Source organism: Nannospalax galili, unplaced genomic scaffold (genome assembly GCF_000622305.1).
Source record: "Nannospalax galili isolate Female #2095 unplaced genomic scaffold, S.galili_v1.0 scaffold346, whole genome shotgun sequence".
Taxonomy (NCBI): Eukaryota; Metazoa; Chordata; class Mammalia; order Rodentia; family Spalacidae; genus Nannospalax; species Nannospalax galili.
In genome coordinates, this window is record NW_008357637.1 from 3101877 (window position 1) to 3115813 (window position 13937).

The following is a 13937-nucleotide window of genomic DNA, read 5'->3' on the forward strand; positions in this document are numbered from 1 at the left end:
CAGTACTTGGAGCCTGCTGGGATCACCAAGAATTTGGGTAGCATTAATGTCAAAGTGGTAGGAAATTACATTCGTTAACAAGAGAAACTGTCATGGCCTAAACGTTGATTCAATAACTTGATTTTATGAAAGTCTTCGTGTTTGATATCTGCATTTATTTACAAGTAAAGCAATGAGCCTGTAAGTCAAGATCAGTTAGTGAGGGTATGAGGTGCATTTCCATCATGGGCAACCAACTTCTAAAGCTGCTAAGCCTTCTCCACCGGTATCCTTTCTTACAGAACTTATTTATATCAACCACAGTCTGTTTCCAATTATTTTTTCCCTTTGTCCCTTCTTTATGTTAAAATTTAAAGAAAAGCAGGCTAATACAAAGTTTGTCTGTATTAATATACTATTTCAAAAATGAAGAGGCCAGGTGTGATGGCACACACCTTTAATCCCAGCACTTGGGAGACAGAGGCAGGTAGACCTTTGTGAGATCAAGGCCAGCCTAGTCTACATAGCAAGTTCCAGGCCAACTGGGGCTTCAGGAAGACCCTATCTCCAAAAAGCAAAAACAACCAAACAAAAAACCAAATAGGCAATAAAATATTTTCTTCAATGAGCATTCAATAGCTGAATGCAGTCTTGAATCAGTCACTGTAGAAAAAAACAAAAAGTCTGGTGTTAATTTGCAAAATATGCAGTGTGAGTAGTTGTCAACAGCTCTAGTTTAAAAGATGCTAATCAAGTGACTGCTTATATTATGCACTTTTCCACCATCTTGCTTTTGTGGACCCTGAGAGACTCTAAGCTGACACTAAAATGACTGTATGTTGTCAGCTCTATTTAGTACAGTAGGTGATCACAAAGAAGTTATTCCAACAACCCACAAAACTGACCACTTTGTAGTATCTTGTGGAAAAATACTTGTCAGCATCAATGCTTCCAGTCAAAATCAAAACAAGAACATCTGCAGTCTGCTTTTTGGTTGTAAAGAAATAATAAGAGTTGGATGTGCCTTTTGGCTTGTTCCTTTTTCTCTTCTTTTAATGATGCTTAGTCACCAAACATCATTTGCCAGGTTGAGAAATGAATATAAGTCAAGAGCAAGAATTGACAGGACATGCATCATCAAATTAATCAGTTGCCAAAATAAAAAATTTTAAACAAGAGCCCAGTGGTCGTGTGTACATGTTTAGCATTCCTAAGGCCTTGGGTTCAATCCTCAAAACCAGAAAACAAAATAAATCAGTTTCCAACAATCAGGAGTATGTTAGTTGCAAGAAGCTGATGTCAAGAAACAGGGAGGGGAGGATAAGAACTTAAGGGTGTAGCTCATTGGCAGAGCACAGGACACATATATACAAACCCATACACATACACACACACACACACACACACACACACGTGAGCAGTCAATTATTTTCAGCCAATTTACAATGAATATAGTTTGTAGAGAAAAATTAAACTGCAATATGTTTAAAATAACTGATAGTGAAATTTAGGACAGTAAAATCTACCTGGGAACTCTTGAGTTCACTGCCTTTTCTAATGTAGAGATACCAAAATAGTTTATAAGCTTTTTAGGACTTTTCTTTATAATATGTCTTACCTCAGCAAGTTGGTACAGATGTGCAATGTTTCTGAGGAAACATTAGGTCAAGGAACTCCCTCAAAAAGAAAGCTTATGGAGATACACGCTGTCATTGGTTGAAGTAGGAACTGAAATATGAACTAAAAAATATTCTGATATATAAACTCTTGCTTGTGAAATTTAAATTACATACTAATCGCATGGGGAAAATAAGTATGGCGAAAATTTCATATAAAAGGGACAGAGGGATGGCTCTGTGGGTAAAGTGCTTGCTGCTCAAGCCTAACAACCTGAGTTCAGATCCCCAGAACCCATAGAAAAAAGCCAGATGCAGCAGCACTATAACCCAGTGCTCCTACCGTGAGATGGGAGACAGAGGTAGACGAATGGCCAGAAAGCTCAAGGCCCAGCTAGCCTGGAGTACAAAGCAAAGCAGCAGAAACAAAAGAGAACCTGCCTTAAAATAAGGGAGAAGGTAAGGATTGACTCCAGAAAGCCATCCTCTGACCTCCAAATTCATGCCCATGACCACACACATACAGATACACATACACAAACGTCATACACACGTCATGCACACAAATTTTTTTACTCTAAAAATGGGCAATGTTATACTCGATAGTAAATTAAATCAACATAATAACATTCGCTCTGACATTCTGTCTTGGCAAAAACATTTTTAAATATATAACTGGTTGAATTATTTTACTCGTAAATATGAGTCAAAATATCCTGGTGCCAAAACAATGTGGTAAGAATGTCCAGTAGTTGAACATGGCATGGTCAAAACATCCTGGACATACCTCAAGGTACTTTGACTTCACTCTGCCTTTTCCAATGTAGAGATACCAAAACACTTTATAAGCTTTCTAGGACCCATCTCTACAATGTGTCCTCCCACCTTGACAAGTTGGTACAGATGTGGAACACTTCTGGAATGCTGGCCTCAGAAACTACTGTGTAATGAGCTATGATGTTTTGGTTGTGTCAACTTGCTCAGGATGAAGCATCACTTAATTTTGAAATTACAGAGACTATACTTTAGGAAGCTTAGAACATTCTCTTGTCATTGTTGGATTTGAGAAGCTGCTTTGGAGCCAGACTGCCCTGAGGAGATGAGCGCATAAGACCTGACACCCAGCTCCTCCTTGTTCACCTGCATTACTACAACCAACTTACAAGGTGACTGAGGTGGGGAAGAGCCAGCTCCACAGTGTAGAGTGTCCAAGCATTAGTATACCTGAGCCAATGGTTTCTTTCTTACTCTCTTGCTCTTGACTATTGCCTAACCAGTGGCCAGGCCTGACCAAGTCAACAAAGTTGAAGAATGGAGATTTCTGATCCCCTAGTTCATTCCATCTAAAATCAAGATCCAGCACTGATACTGAGCATGGTGGTACATGTCTTTAATTCCAGCACTCAGGAGGCAGAGGCAGGTGGATCTTCATGAGTTCAAGCCAGCCTAGTCTAAATAGCAAGTTCTAGGCCAACCAGCATAGTGAGACACTATCTTAAAAAAAAAAAAAAAAAAAAAGAATTAGCACTGATATGTTCCCCTTACTCAACTCCAGTAGAGAGATCTCTTCCCTACTACCAACTGAGTCTTACTCAAGCCCTCAGGGTCTGGCTGAAAGAAAAGATTAGCCAGCCATCCTCTACAAGCAATACCTTTACACAGGCTGCCCTCTATCTATCTAACCACACATATGTAGGATAGGATTAACTAGCAAGGCTCTTCCAAAGTGACATGAGAATCTACTTGGAGAAATACAGACCTATGGGGGTAATGGTCATGTGATCAAGCACACAAACTCTTTCTGCATCACATTTCCTCAGGCCCACAGGAAATCACTTCGGCATCACACTCGGCCGTACTGAATTAGTCACCCTCTTTTCTGCTGACTTCAAAACTTTGCACACCCCTAACCTACTTCCACTGTCTGGTGTGACTAAGTCAGCCTTCAGTTTGCAGCTAAGATGTTGCTCCCTCTCGGGAATATCTCCTGTGCTGCAGCTCCCACTCAGTCCTACCCTGTTCATTCACACAGAACAGGTGTGGTTACTCATATTTATATTGGCTACTCAGTTGTTACTCAATCATTTATCCCTCTCTATTGTAATTGTCCCCAAGTTTGTGTAGTAATGACTTTTACAATATGGATATAGTCTAGACAAATGACTTTTACTTAACCTTGAAACCAAAAAATAAATCTTAGCTTATTTATAATGTAGACAAGCTCATTGAACCTTGAGCTCCTCCTGTGATCCAGGCATATGAACTTAATGCCTCATGACCTTTCTTTGCTTTTGGCCCAGAATAATGTATGAATGTGTATTTATGTTTTGCCTACTGAGTGTTGCAAACAACAAATATTTGTTGGACGCGACAGAGATTATTCCATTTATGTTGCCAGCAACAGGGATTAAATTGATAATGCCTGTTTGTGTTGTATGTGTGCTGTCCTGTAGGGGTCAGAAGGGACAAAATCCTCTGATAAAATAAGGATCCAACTTTGACGTCCCCATTTCATGCTGGGTATACTGTTTCAATAAAAGAAAGAATGAACCCTTGTTCAAAAACACAGTTCTAAGAGTAATCTGAAGGAACAGGTTCTTAGAGCAGTTTAGGTCCCCCTTTTGGCTAAAATGGATGCTAAGACTAAGACTGTCTTTACTTAAGCATCACCATAATGTGACATTGCATAGTAATACTGCAGTTTGTATTTATTTGCATGGCTAGGATATTAGCTGCATAAGGCAGGGGTTGTACCTATCTTGGTCACCAGTATAGCTCAAAACAGTACTCAAATCTGTTTGTTAAATGAATGGAGTGATTGATTAATCAGTATAAGAAATCATCAAATACTCTAAATTCTTGCTGTAATTGCACATTCATTAAGTGACTTTAGTAGGAGTCTCCAGCCCGAGTTAAATCTAGTGTTAAAATAATGGACCTTCTGATTTTATATAACCATCTCTTGTGGGCTTTACAATGTGAGTTGATTCTTGAGTACAACTCTGAGACCCTGGTTACATTCCGGAGCATATTCACTAGAAGCAGATTCTGGGGGTACTGAGACCCTCAGAGGAAAGGCCAGCCTGGTTTTCCCAAAAAGCTTCTCCTTGCCTGGTAGGTAATTGGTCTACCCTTAAGCAGAGCACTCAGAATTCAGGCTTTCTATAACTGCTTGTCAAAGGAACAACAAAGAGTGATGCTGTGTGTATCAGTACACAGAGCTCTGCGGAAAGCCTACCCTGGCAGTTGCCCTCTCCTGTCCAGGCCCTAGGCTCACTCATTAGCAACCTTACAATGCCCACTCTGACTGAGGCTGGGCAAGGTTTTGTGTTGATCAGGACAATTCAAGATTTGTCAGCTGGTTGTGGCTGATTATCAAGATGTCCAAACTGGCTCCTTTGCTATGTGTAAGCAATTTAATTTTGAGCCTAATTTTAATCTGCAGTGTACTGTATGTCTGCATCTGCTGTGTTAAAGCCATCATTAGCATTTAAAGGGGGAACTGATGGTATTGATCACTCTTATTAAAACCCAACAACCGTGCAGCAGAGCTGATGAGCACTCTCTTCAACCACTGCAGTCCCAGCCAAAGTGAATGTACTCAGAACACCGGCACAGACAGAAAATAAGACATAAAAGGAGGGGGTAAGTGACATCTGCTACAGGCACTTAGAGTTTGCCACCGCACCCCACCCCAGCTCCCCAGATTCTGAGCTTGAAGAGAGGAAACTATTTGCTTCTGAGTTTCTTGTTTCCAGATGGCACAGAATGACTTCTTGATAACATTCTGATAAGTGAATAAATTAAAGAAGGAAGGTAAAGTATCCCCTATATTATATAAACATTCTTCAAGAACAATTTCATTTTTCTTACAGCTATGTAAGTAGCTATAGTCAGGGTTCTCTAAAGAAACAGAACCGGTAGAATGAATATATATAGGGGTTTATCAGATTAGCTCACAGGACAGAGTCTGAGTAGTCCAACAATGGCTGCACCATACTGGAGAGGCTGAGAATCTGTAGTCGCTCAGTCCACAAGGCTGGATGTCTCAGTAGTCACAATCTGGCGCTGAAGGTCTGACGAATTCCAAAAGATCAGCTAGTCTTCAGTCTACCACAGCAAGATGAACTCACCAGCACAGCAAGAAGCCTGGCATTCTCCTCTGCCTTGGCCTTTTATACAGGCTGCCATCAGAAGGTAACACCCACATTTAGGGTACACCCACATTTAGGGTCTGTCTTCCAGCTTCAGATGATCCAATTAAGAAGATCTCTCTTATTTCAGTTAATCCCAGATCCAGTCAAGTTGACACCCAGGATTAGCCATCACAGTAGCTATGGATTGCTGTGTAACAGATCTCCCCAAGACTTAGAGGCTTAAAATAAGTGGAAATTTTTATGATCCCACATAGTTTCTATAGGTCAAGAATTCAGGAGTAGCTTAGTTGGCAGTCTTAGTTTTGTTTTTGAGACAGGGTTTTGCTGTATCTCATTCTAGCCTGGAACTCGCTATTTAGTCCAAGGTTGCCTTGAACTTGTGATTCTCCTGCCTCAGCCTCTGGAATGCTGGCATTGTACACATGTCACCATGCCTAGCTGCTTTGAGCTTTTAATGAAGTGCCAGTCAGAGGGTTGATTGAGCTGTATTCATCTGGGGCAGAAGGATCTGCTTCCAAGATGGTCCATCTAATGATGCTAGTTGTTGGAAGAATGCCTCAGTTTCTCCCTGTGTAGGTCTTTTCACACATTCTAGCATCCTTCTGACATAGTAGCTGAATTCCTCAGAGAGAAGTCCAAGAGGGAAACGTGGGAACCATGATATCGCTTTTGCTTAGTTTTAGAAGTCTATCTCAGGGCTGGAGAGATGGCTCAGTGCTTAAGAACACTGGTTGTTCTTGCAGAAGACCTGGGTTTGAATCCCAGCACCCAAAAGGCAGCTAACAACTGTCCATAACTCCAGTTCCAGGGGATCCGATGGCCTCGTTTGTCCTCTGTGGGTATTGCACAACACGGGCGCACTTACCTACAGGCAGGCAATACATGAATACACATAAAATAAAAATAATAAATAATAAAAAAAGAAGTCTCATCTGATCCTTTCTGGAATGTCCTGCTTGGACAGGTCAGTCCTGTTCAATCTGGAAGGAGGATAACACAGGTCTAGGAACACCAGGCAGTGACAATCCTTGCAGGATCACCCTGCCATGAACACTCACAGAAATCTCTATGTTCCCCAGTTGTAATCTAGAATCTTTCTTGGGTTTTGCCTTTTCTGCTTGTTTTACATTTTTTCACAATCTATAATTTGAATGTGAGCACAGTTCAGCTGAATATAGAGCAGGAAGTCATTTTGAAAACTATCAATAACTCGTTTCACACATGGAGGAAACTAAAACCTGTTGGGGTAACATCCTTACCCAGCTGTACAGCCTGTTTCAGGTAAAAGTGGAGCTTTAGGCCACCCACACTGGTCTTACTGCTTTGGGAACTGTTTAGTCACGTGTGAAACACGTTCTTGAGGTCTGTATAGTTGAACTTCATGGGTCCCTAGAGATTGAGCCTCTCTCCCCATCTCTTCTCCTTTCTCCTCCATGTAAGGACACAGCAGGAAGTCAGTCAAGCCCACATCCCAAAAGGGTGGCTTAACAGAACTCAACATGCTGGCACCCTGGTCTTGGACTTTTTGCCTCCAGAACTGTGAGAGAGACAAATGTTTTTTGGCCACCCAATCTATGACAACTTGTTACGGTAGGCAGAACCAACCAAAAAAATGCTCACCTCTTCAGAATCCCATCCTTTACTATCACAGATAAGTTCCAAGGAGACTTAAAAGTTAATGCTGCACATACTTGTTTTCCCGAGGTTTCACTTTAAAAAGCAGGCAAGGAGCTATTCTTAAGACACCGTGCCTCTCCCTTTCGCTATCAGACTATTGAAATAATGGGTTCCAAAGAAAATTTCCCCAGGAATCCCATGCTGGGGAAAAGGAAAGCCTGAATTCCTTGCACCAGCCAAAGGAGGACCTTGTCTTCCAGGAACAGGATCTTCACGGTTCTGACAACTTGTCAGACTACCTCAAAAGACAGACCAGAACAAGGGGTAGGACTGCACCTTGACCAGGACTTGTCCTTGCCTCTGTTTGTTTGTTTTTTTACATTTATTTATTTATTCACTTTGTGTGTGTGTGTGTGTGTGTGTGTGTGTGTGTGTGTGTGTGTACATACACCATATGGAGGTCAGAAGATAGCTTCCGGGTGCTGGTTCTCTTTCACCATGTAGGTTCCAAGAATAAAACTCAGGTTGCCAGGCTTGGCAACAAATGCCTTTATCTGTGGAGCCATCTTGCTGGCTCTTGCTCTCTGTTTAAACCTAAACCTCATGTCTGGGCCTCGAAGATGAACTTAGGGCTTATTAGACCTCTTTATCTTTTCTTCTTCAGAATGTGGCCACACTAACTAAATCTTTTTTCTGCTTTTCACCATTACTCATTTTTTTAATTGGTGCATCAGAACCAGTGACCACACCTAACCTGTTGGCACTGCCAGAGCCCAAAGCTTTTTCCTAAAAACTCCTTTAACACTAGGATGGGGTGTGACTCAGGGGTAAGGTACTTGCCTAGCATGTGCCAGGCCCTGGGTTCCATCTCTGGCATTGAAAGAAAGAAACACTACCACACTACCACTGCCACTCATGGTGATGAGTGCCTTTAATCCCAGCACTGGATAGGCAGAGATAGGTGGATCTTTGTGTGTTTGAAGTTAGCTTGGTGTACATAGTGCATTCTAGGCCATCTAAAATAAAAATAAAATAGAAAATAAAGAAGGAAGAGGAGGAGGAGGAGTGATTTAGATTAGCCCTACAAATTTTCAGATGGCAGAAGAAGATAAGACCCTAAGATATAAAGAAAGCTATGAACTGCATAGGACCAAGACTAGTGTGTTTATCCATCTGCTGGGTACTCAGTGAACTGTGGCAGAACTTGGGGCCACAGAAAGGGTAACAGGCCAGAAGTGGGTTGTTTAGGCCCACATTGTTTCAGAGACTAAGCCTCAGGAGCCATTTCTTCTTGTCTACCTAGATCACCTAAGTATAGCCACTTTCTGACTTTGCTGCCTTTTTCTCTTCCATTTTCAGAAAAAAAACAATAGTCAAAACCACAACTGCTATCTGAAAAATGCTTTGTAAACATTCCCTTGGGTTGTCTTTCATTGGACCTCACAAATCCTGCCCTGTCTTCAGTTCTATTTTATTGACCATTTTGTTTTTCTGTGCCTGTGTCTAGCTGGGCAGCTTTTCACACTGAACGGCTGCTTATTTCTCCTGAAGGGTATGCCTGACATCAGGCCACTGTGTCTATTAAGGGACTCAGGAATTAATGACACTTGTCTAGTCATTATCTTGAGAGCCTGTTGTTGTTCTTTAAGAGAGACAGTTCATTTTTCTTGGTATATGACTGTGATAATTTGGTTCTCAATAAAAGCAGTTTCCGTGTTAGTGAAAACCTTTGTATTTTACAGTGTTCCGCTGTAAGCTGTGTTTTCCTCAGCCAGGTTCCCTGATGGAAAACACCCTGCCCCTTCTCCCTTCATGCATCATTTTTACATAGACAGGTTTCTCAGACAAACAGGAAAACTATTAAATATAATGGTGCTTTTCCTTCACCCAATGCTTTACAAGCAAGCCACAGATGCTGGGCTCCCAAACACTGCCTGTGTTAAACACCTTATCTCTGTTTTACAGAGGTGAAAAGATTTCCCTGGGGGTATTAGAAAAATCAAGAAAGCCATCCAAATTAATATGCAGAGGAACCTAAGTTTAGTCTTTTTTATTCACTCACTGTGTTCTCACCACACAGTCATTGTAAGACAAGGCCTATCCCAGTCAAAGCTTTGCAAATACAAGAATCTATTCAACTTGTAGGAGCTTCTCAAGACTGCCCTCGACCCTGGTGCTATAAAGAGAAGGAACATGGGGACTAGAGAGGTGGCTCAGTGGTTAAGAGCACTGGTCGCTGTTGCAGAGGACCTGAGTTTGACTCCCAGCACCTACTTGGTGGCTAACAACCATCCATAACTCCAGTTACAGGGAATCTAACTCCCTCTTCTGACCTCCACGAGCACTGCACAACATGGGTGCACCTAGTACATTCAGGCAATATACTCATACACATAAAATAAAAAATAATAAATAAAATATTTTTTAAAAGAGAAAAAAGTGGCTTAGCACTGATTCTAGTTTTAAAAGCAAGTGATTATGGGCTCTGATGTGGCTCAGTGGTACAGAACTTGCCTAGCATAAGCCAGGTTCAGGTTTGATCCTTAGCACTGCAAAATAGATGATTAAGAACATAAAAACAGGGGCTGGAGAGATGGCTCAGTGGTTAAGAACACTGACTATTCTTGCAGACCGGGGTTCAAATCCCAGCACCCACATGGCAGCTAACAACTGTCTGTAACTCCAGTTCCAGGGGATCTGACAGCCTCTTCTGTTTTCCGGGGGCAATGCACAACCACGTTGCGCTTATCTACACACAGGCAATACACGCATACATATAAAATAAAATTTTTTAAAAAAAGAACATGAAAACAAAGTCGGGTGTGGTAGCACACGCCTTGAACCCCAGCAGTCAGGAGACAAAAAGACAAAACATAAAAACATTGGAAAAAGCAGTCACTGCCAACAAATGTTCTCTCTCTCTTTTTTTTTTTTCGTTGTTGTTTTTTGAGACAGGGTCTCCCGGCTATGTAGACCAGGCTGGCCTTGAACTCACACAGATACGCCTGCCTCTGCCTCCCAAGTGCTGGGATTAAAGGCATGCACTACCACACCCAGCTACATGTTCTTTCTTTTAAAAAATAATTATGCCTAAATTTAATTAGAATGCTGAGATATCCTCCATGTAGTCAGCATCCACCCCGCTTGCAGACTCAGCCAATCAGGGAGCAGCGAGTGCTTTTTCCTAGAGACTGTCCTCCTGTCCCAGGACTTTGCCCACTTTACATCGTCCAATCCCTCTTCTCAGTAGCCAGGGCAGGTTCAGTGTAAGCAATTCATGCCTTCTCCCCAGAATTTCCTTATAAAACACCCTGGCTTCTTCGAGCAAATGGACATTTTCCCTACTGCTCTGAAATCTTGGGAGTTAATCACAGAACCTACTCCTTTCCTTTTGGGCCTGGCATCTGTCACAGCTCAATAAAATTGCTTTGCTTCAGAGATCTCTTAGTCACTAAAATGTTAACAGTTTACTGACTGCAGCATTTGAAAGCCTAGACACTTGTCACTGCCTGACAAGGGAAGGGAAGAAGACACCAACACTTCAGGAGCTTTCAGCACTTGACCTGTAACCTCGGGGTTGGAACTGGTCACTCAGCATCAATGAATGTACTGATTCATTGAGTAAAGCAGACAGTTTTTCAAAGACTATGGGGCGACCTGCGAAGATCCGAAGCAAGCCACATAAAGCTCTCTGGGTTTTTGGTAAATGTCTTTTTTTTCTTCTCCTGACCCTGGAAAGCAGTCCTCAGACCATGCTCCACTAAGATTTGTTATAGTGAGATAAGTATCTTCAAAAGATCAAACATGGATTAGCACTTTAACTAGGTGGTAGAGCATTTGCCTAACATGTACAGGCCCTGGATTAGACCCCCAGCACCAATTTAAAAAAGAAAAGAGATCAAGGGTATACATGTGAAGTGCTCAGTTCACATTTGGCTCATGCATGAGTTCAATAAAACACAGCTGCTAGCTTCATGGTTGTTATTATCATATCTTAAAATTCAAACGAAAACAGCCAGGACTGGGACGGTAAACCAGTATCACCCAGCTAAACAGAGAAGCACCTGCTTTAGGGTTTTCATTCATTTTATCTTCTTAAAACACTCTCTCATGCTCTTTCTTTGTTTTTATGGGTACTGTATTAGCAGAATTCCTTAAATTCTTCCAGTCTTGTCAGTTTTCCCCAAGAACGACATTCTATGGCCTCTGGACTTTGTCTGTTATAAAAGGAGAGGTGTATAAGGAGCTTGGTAGTGTAGGTTTGTATATGGCAGTGTATGCCATGGTGACTTGGTAAATTAAAGTCCTATAAATTCTTAGAAGATCTACATGATTCCAGCCTGTTAATAACACTACATGAAAACATCAAGTTAAAATAACAATTTTTTAAAAAACACTTGAGGGGCTGGAGAGATGGCTCAGCAGTTAAGAGCACTGGCTGCTCTTGCAGAAGACCCGGGTTTAATTCTTAGCACCCATATGGTGGCTAACTACTGTCTATAACTTTAGTTCCAGGGGGTCCAACGCCATCTTCTGTCCTCTACAGGCATTGCATAACATGGCTGCATTTACATACATGCATGCAATATACTTACACACATAAAATAAAAAGTGAAAAGAAAAAACACTCGGGTTAGGAAAATAGCTTAGCAGGTAAAAGTGCTAGTCGTGCAAGCCTAATGACTTGAGTTTGATCCCCAAAATCCATGTAAAAAGCTAGTTGTGGTGGTGAGCACTTGTAATTCCAACACTTCTATGGCAAGATAGGAGGCAATCAGAAGCTCATGGACTAGCCTGGAGTACTCTGCAAAACAGAAACAAGAGAGACCCAGCTTCAAAAAGGTAGGCAGAAATACCCCATATCCTGAACGTTGTCCTATGACTTCTATACAAGCACTGTGAGCCATGTGCATGCACACACGATAAAAAAAAAAAATTTAAACAAAAAATCCACAGCACTGGGAACATAGTTTACTGGTGGAGCACTTGTCTAGTATGTAAGAGGGCCTGAGTTCAGTCCCTAGCACCCAAAACAAAAACAAAAGTCTTCCTGCATACCATTCATCCCGAGTCCTCAAGACTTTGGAAGTTTTATTGCTTCTGTTTCTGATTGTGTGTTTGTTTGCTTGTATAAATCTGTATTTAAAACTCTTGAGGGTTGGGGAGATGACTCAGTGGGTAAAGAGCTTCCCAAGCAATGTGAGTTCAAATCCCTAGAATCCATGTAAAGCCAGGAGTGGTAGAGCACATCTGTAATCCCAGTGTTTCTTAGATAAGAGGCAGAGACAGGAGAGTCTCCAGAAGCTCAAGGCAGCTGGCCAAGAGTACACATCAGTGAGCAACAGAGACCCTGCCTCAAAGTGGAAGGCAAGGCTGTCCTCTGACTGCATACACGTGCTGTGGCTTGTATACCCTTCCTCACACACACAAACAAGAAAGATAAAACTCTGGGTCTGCCAATGTAGCTCAGTGGTTGAACATGTGCTTTGCATGCACAAGATTCTGGCTTTGATCTCCATCACCACAAAGAAAGAAAGAAAATTCTCAAGATGAAAGCCAGGGCTCGTTCAAACCAGATTACTTGAGCTCAAGTTCCAACTCACCACTTTCAAATTGTGATAAATTACTTATCCTACCTGTGTTTCAGTTTCCACAATAGCATAATAAAATAATAATAGTATACTTCTCGTCTCAGAAAGTAAATTGCTTAGAAGAGTACAAGCTCTGCATACAAGTAGCTATTATGATATATGATCAATATTATAAATGTGAAATACACTCCACCAACATTTGCAACCCTATCAGTCTATCAGAATGGCATATTGTCTACATGCATGATTCTGTTTCACGAGAACCACTGTCAGAAAATCACTAAAATACACAGACAATTGTCATAGTGAACAGAATTGGACATCCACAGTCTCCAAAGTAATTTCTGCCTGACAGGTGTTATGGGAAGTTAGGTGGTAGAACATTATTCTTCCCGGTGGACACACTTGATTTGGAGTTTCCACTAAACTAGAGTGATTTAGTTCCACTGCTGCAAAGTTCAGTCAAGTGTTGGAATGCAGGGTTCTTTATTATTTTTCTTTTCTCTTTAAAAATATATTTTATACTTTTTGTGTGTATGAGTATTTTGCCTGCATGTATGTATGTGTACCACATGTGTCTCTTGTACACAAGAAGGCCAGAAGACAGTGTCCGATCCCTTGGCACTGGAGTTACAGCCAGTTGTGAGCCACCATGTAGGTGCTGGGAACTGAACCTTGGTCCTCTGCAAGAGCAGCAAGTGCTCTTAATCACTGAGCCATCTCTCGAGCCCCCTTATTATTTTTCTGTGGTTTCATGTCCTTGATTCCAGTCTCTCCCAGTACACGCCCTCACATATATAGAAGTTTTGAAGAAGCTTAATTTGTTGAAACATACTCTACAAGGACAACACATAAAAATTATTCTTTAACCATTACCCAGAAACTTGGGTTTTTTCCGGCTCTGTCATTTCTCCCCTTCCTATGCACAGTCAGTCGGAAGGGAAGACGTCTGCATGTACCAGCACAAATGAGGATTT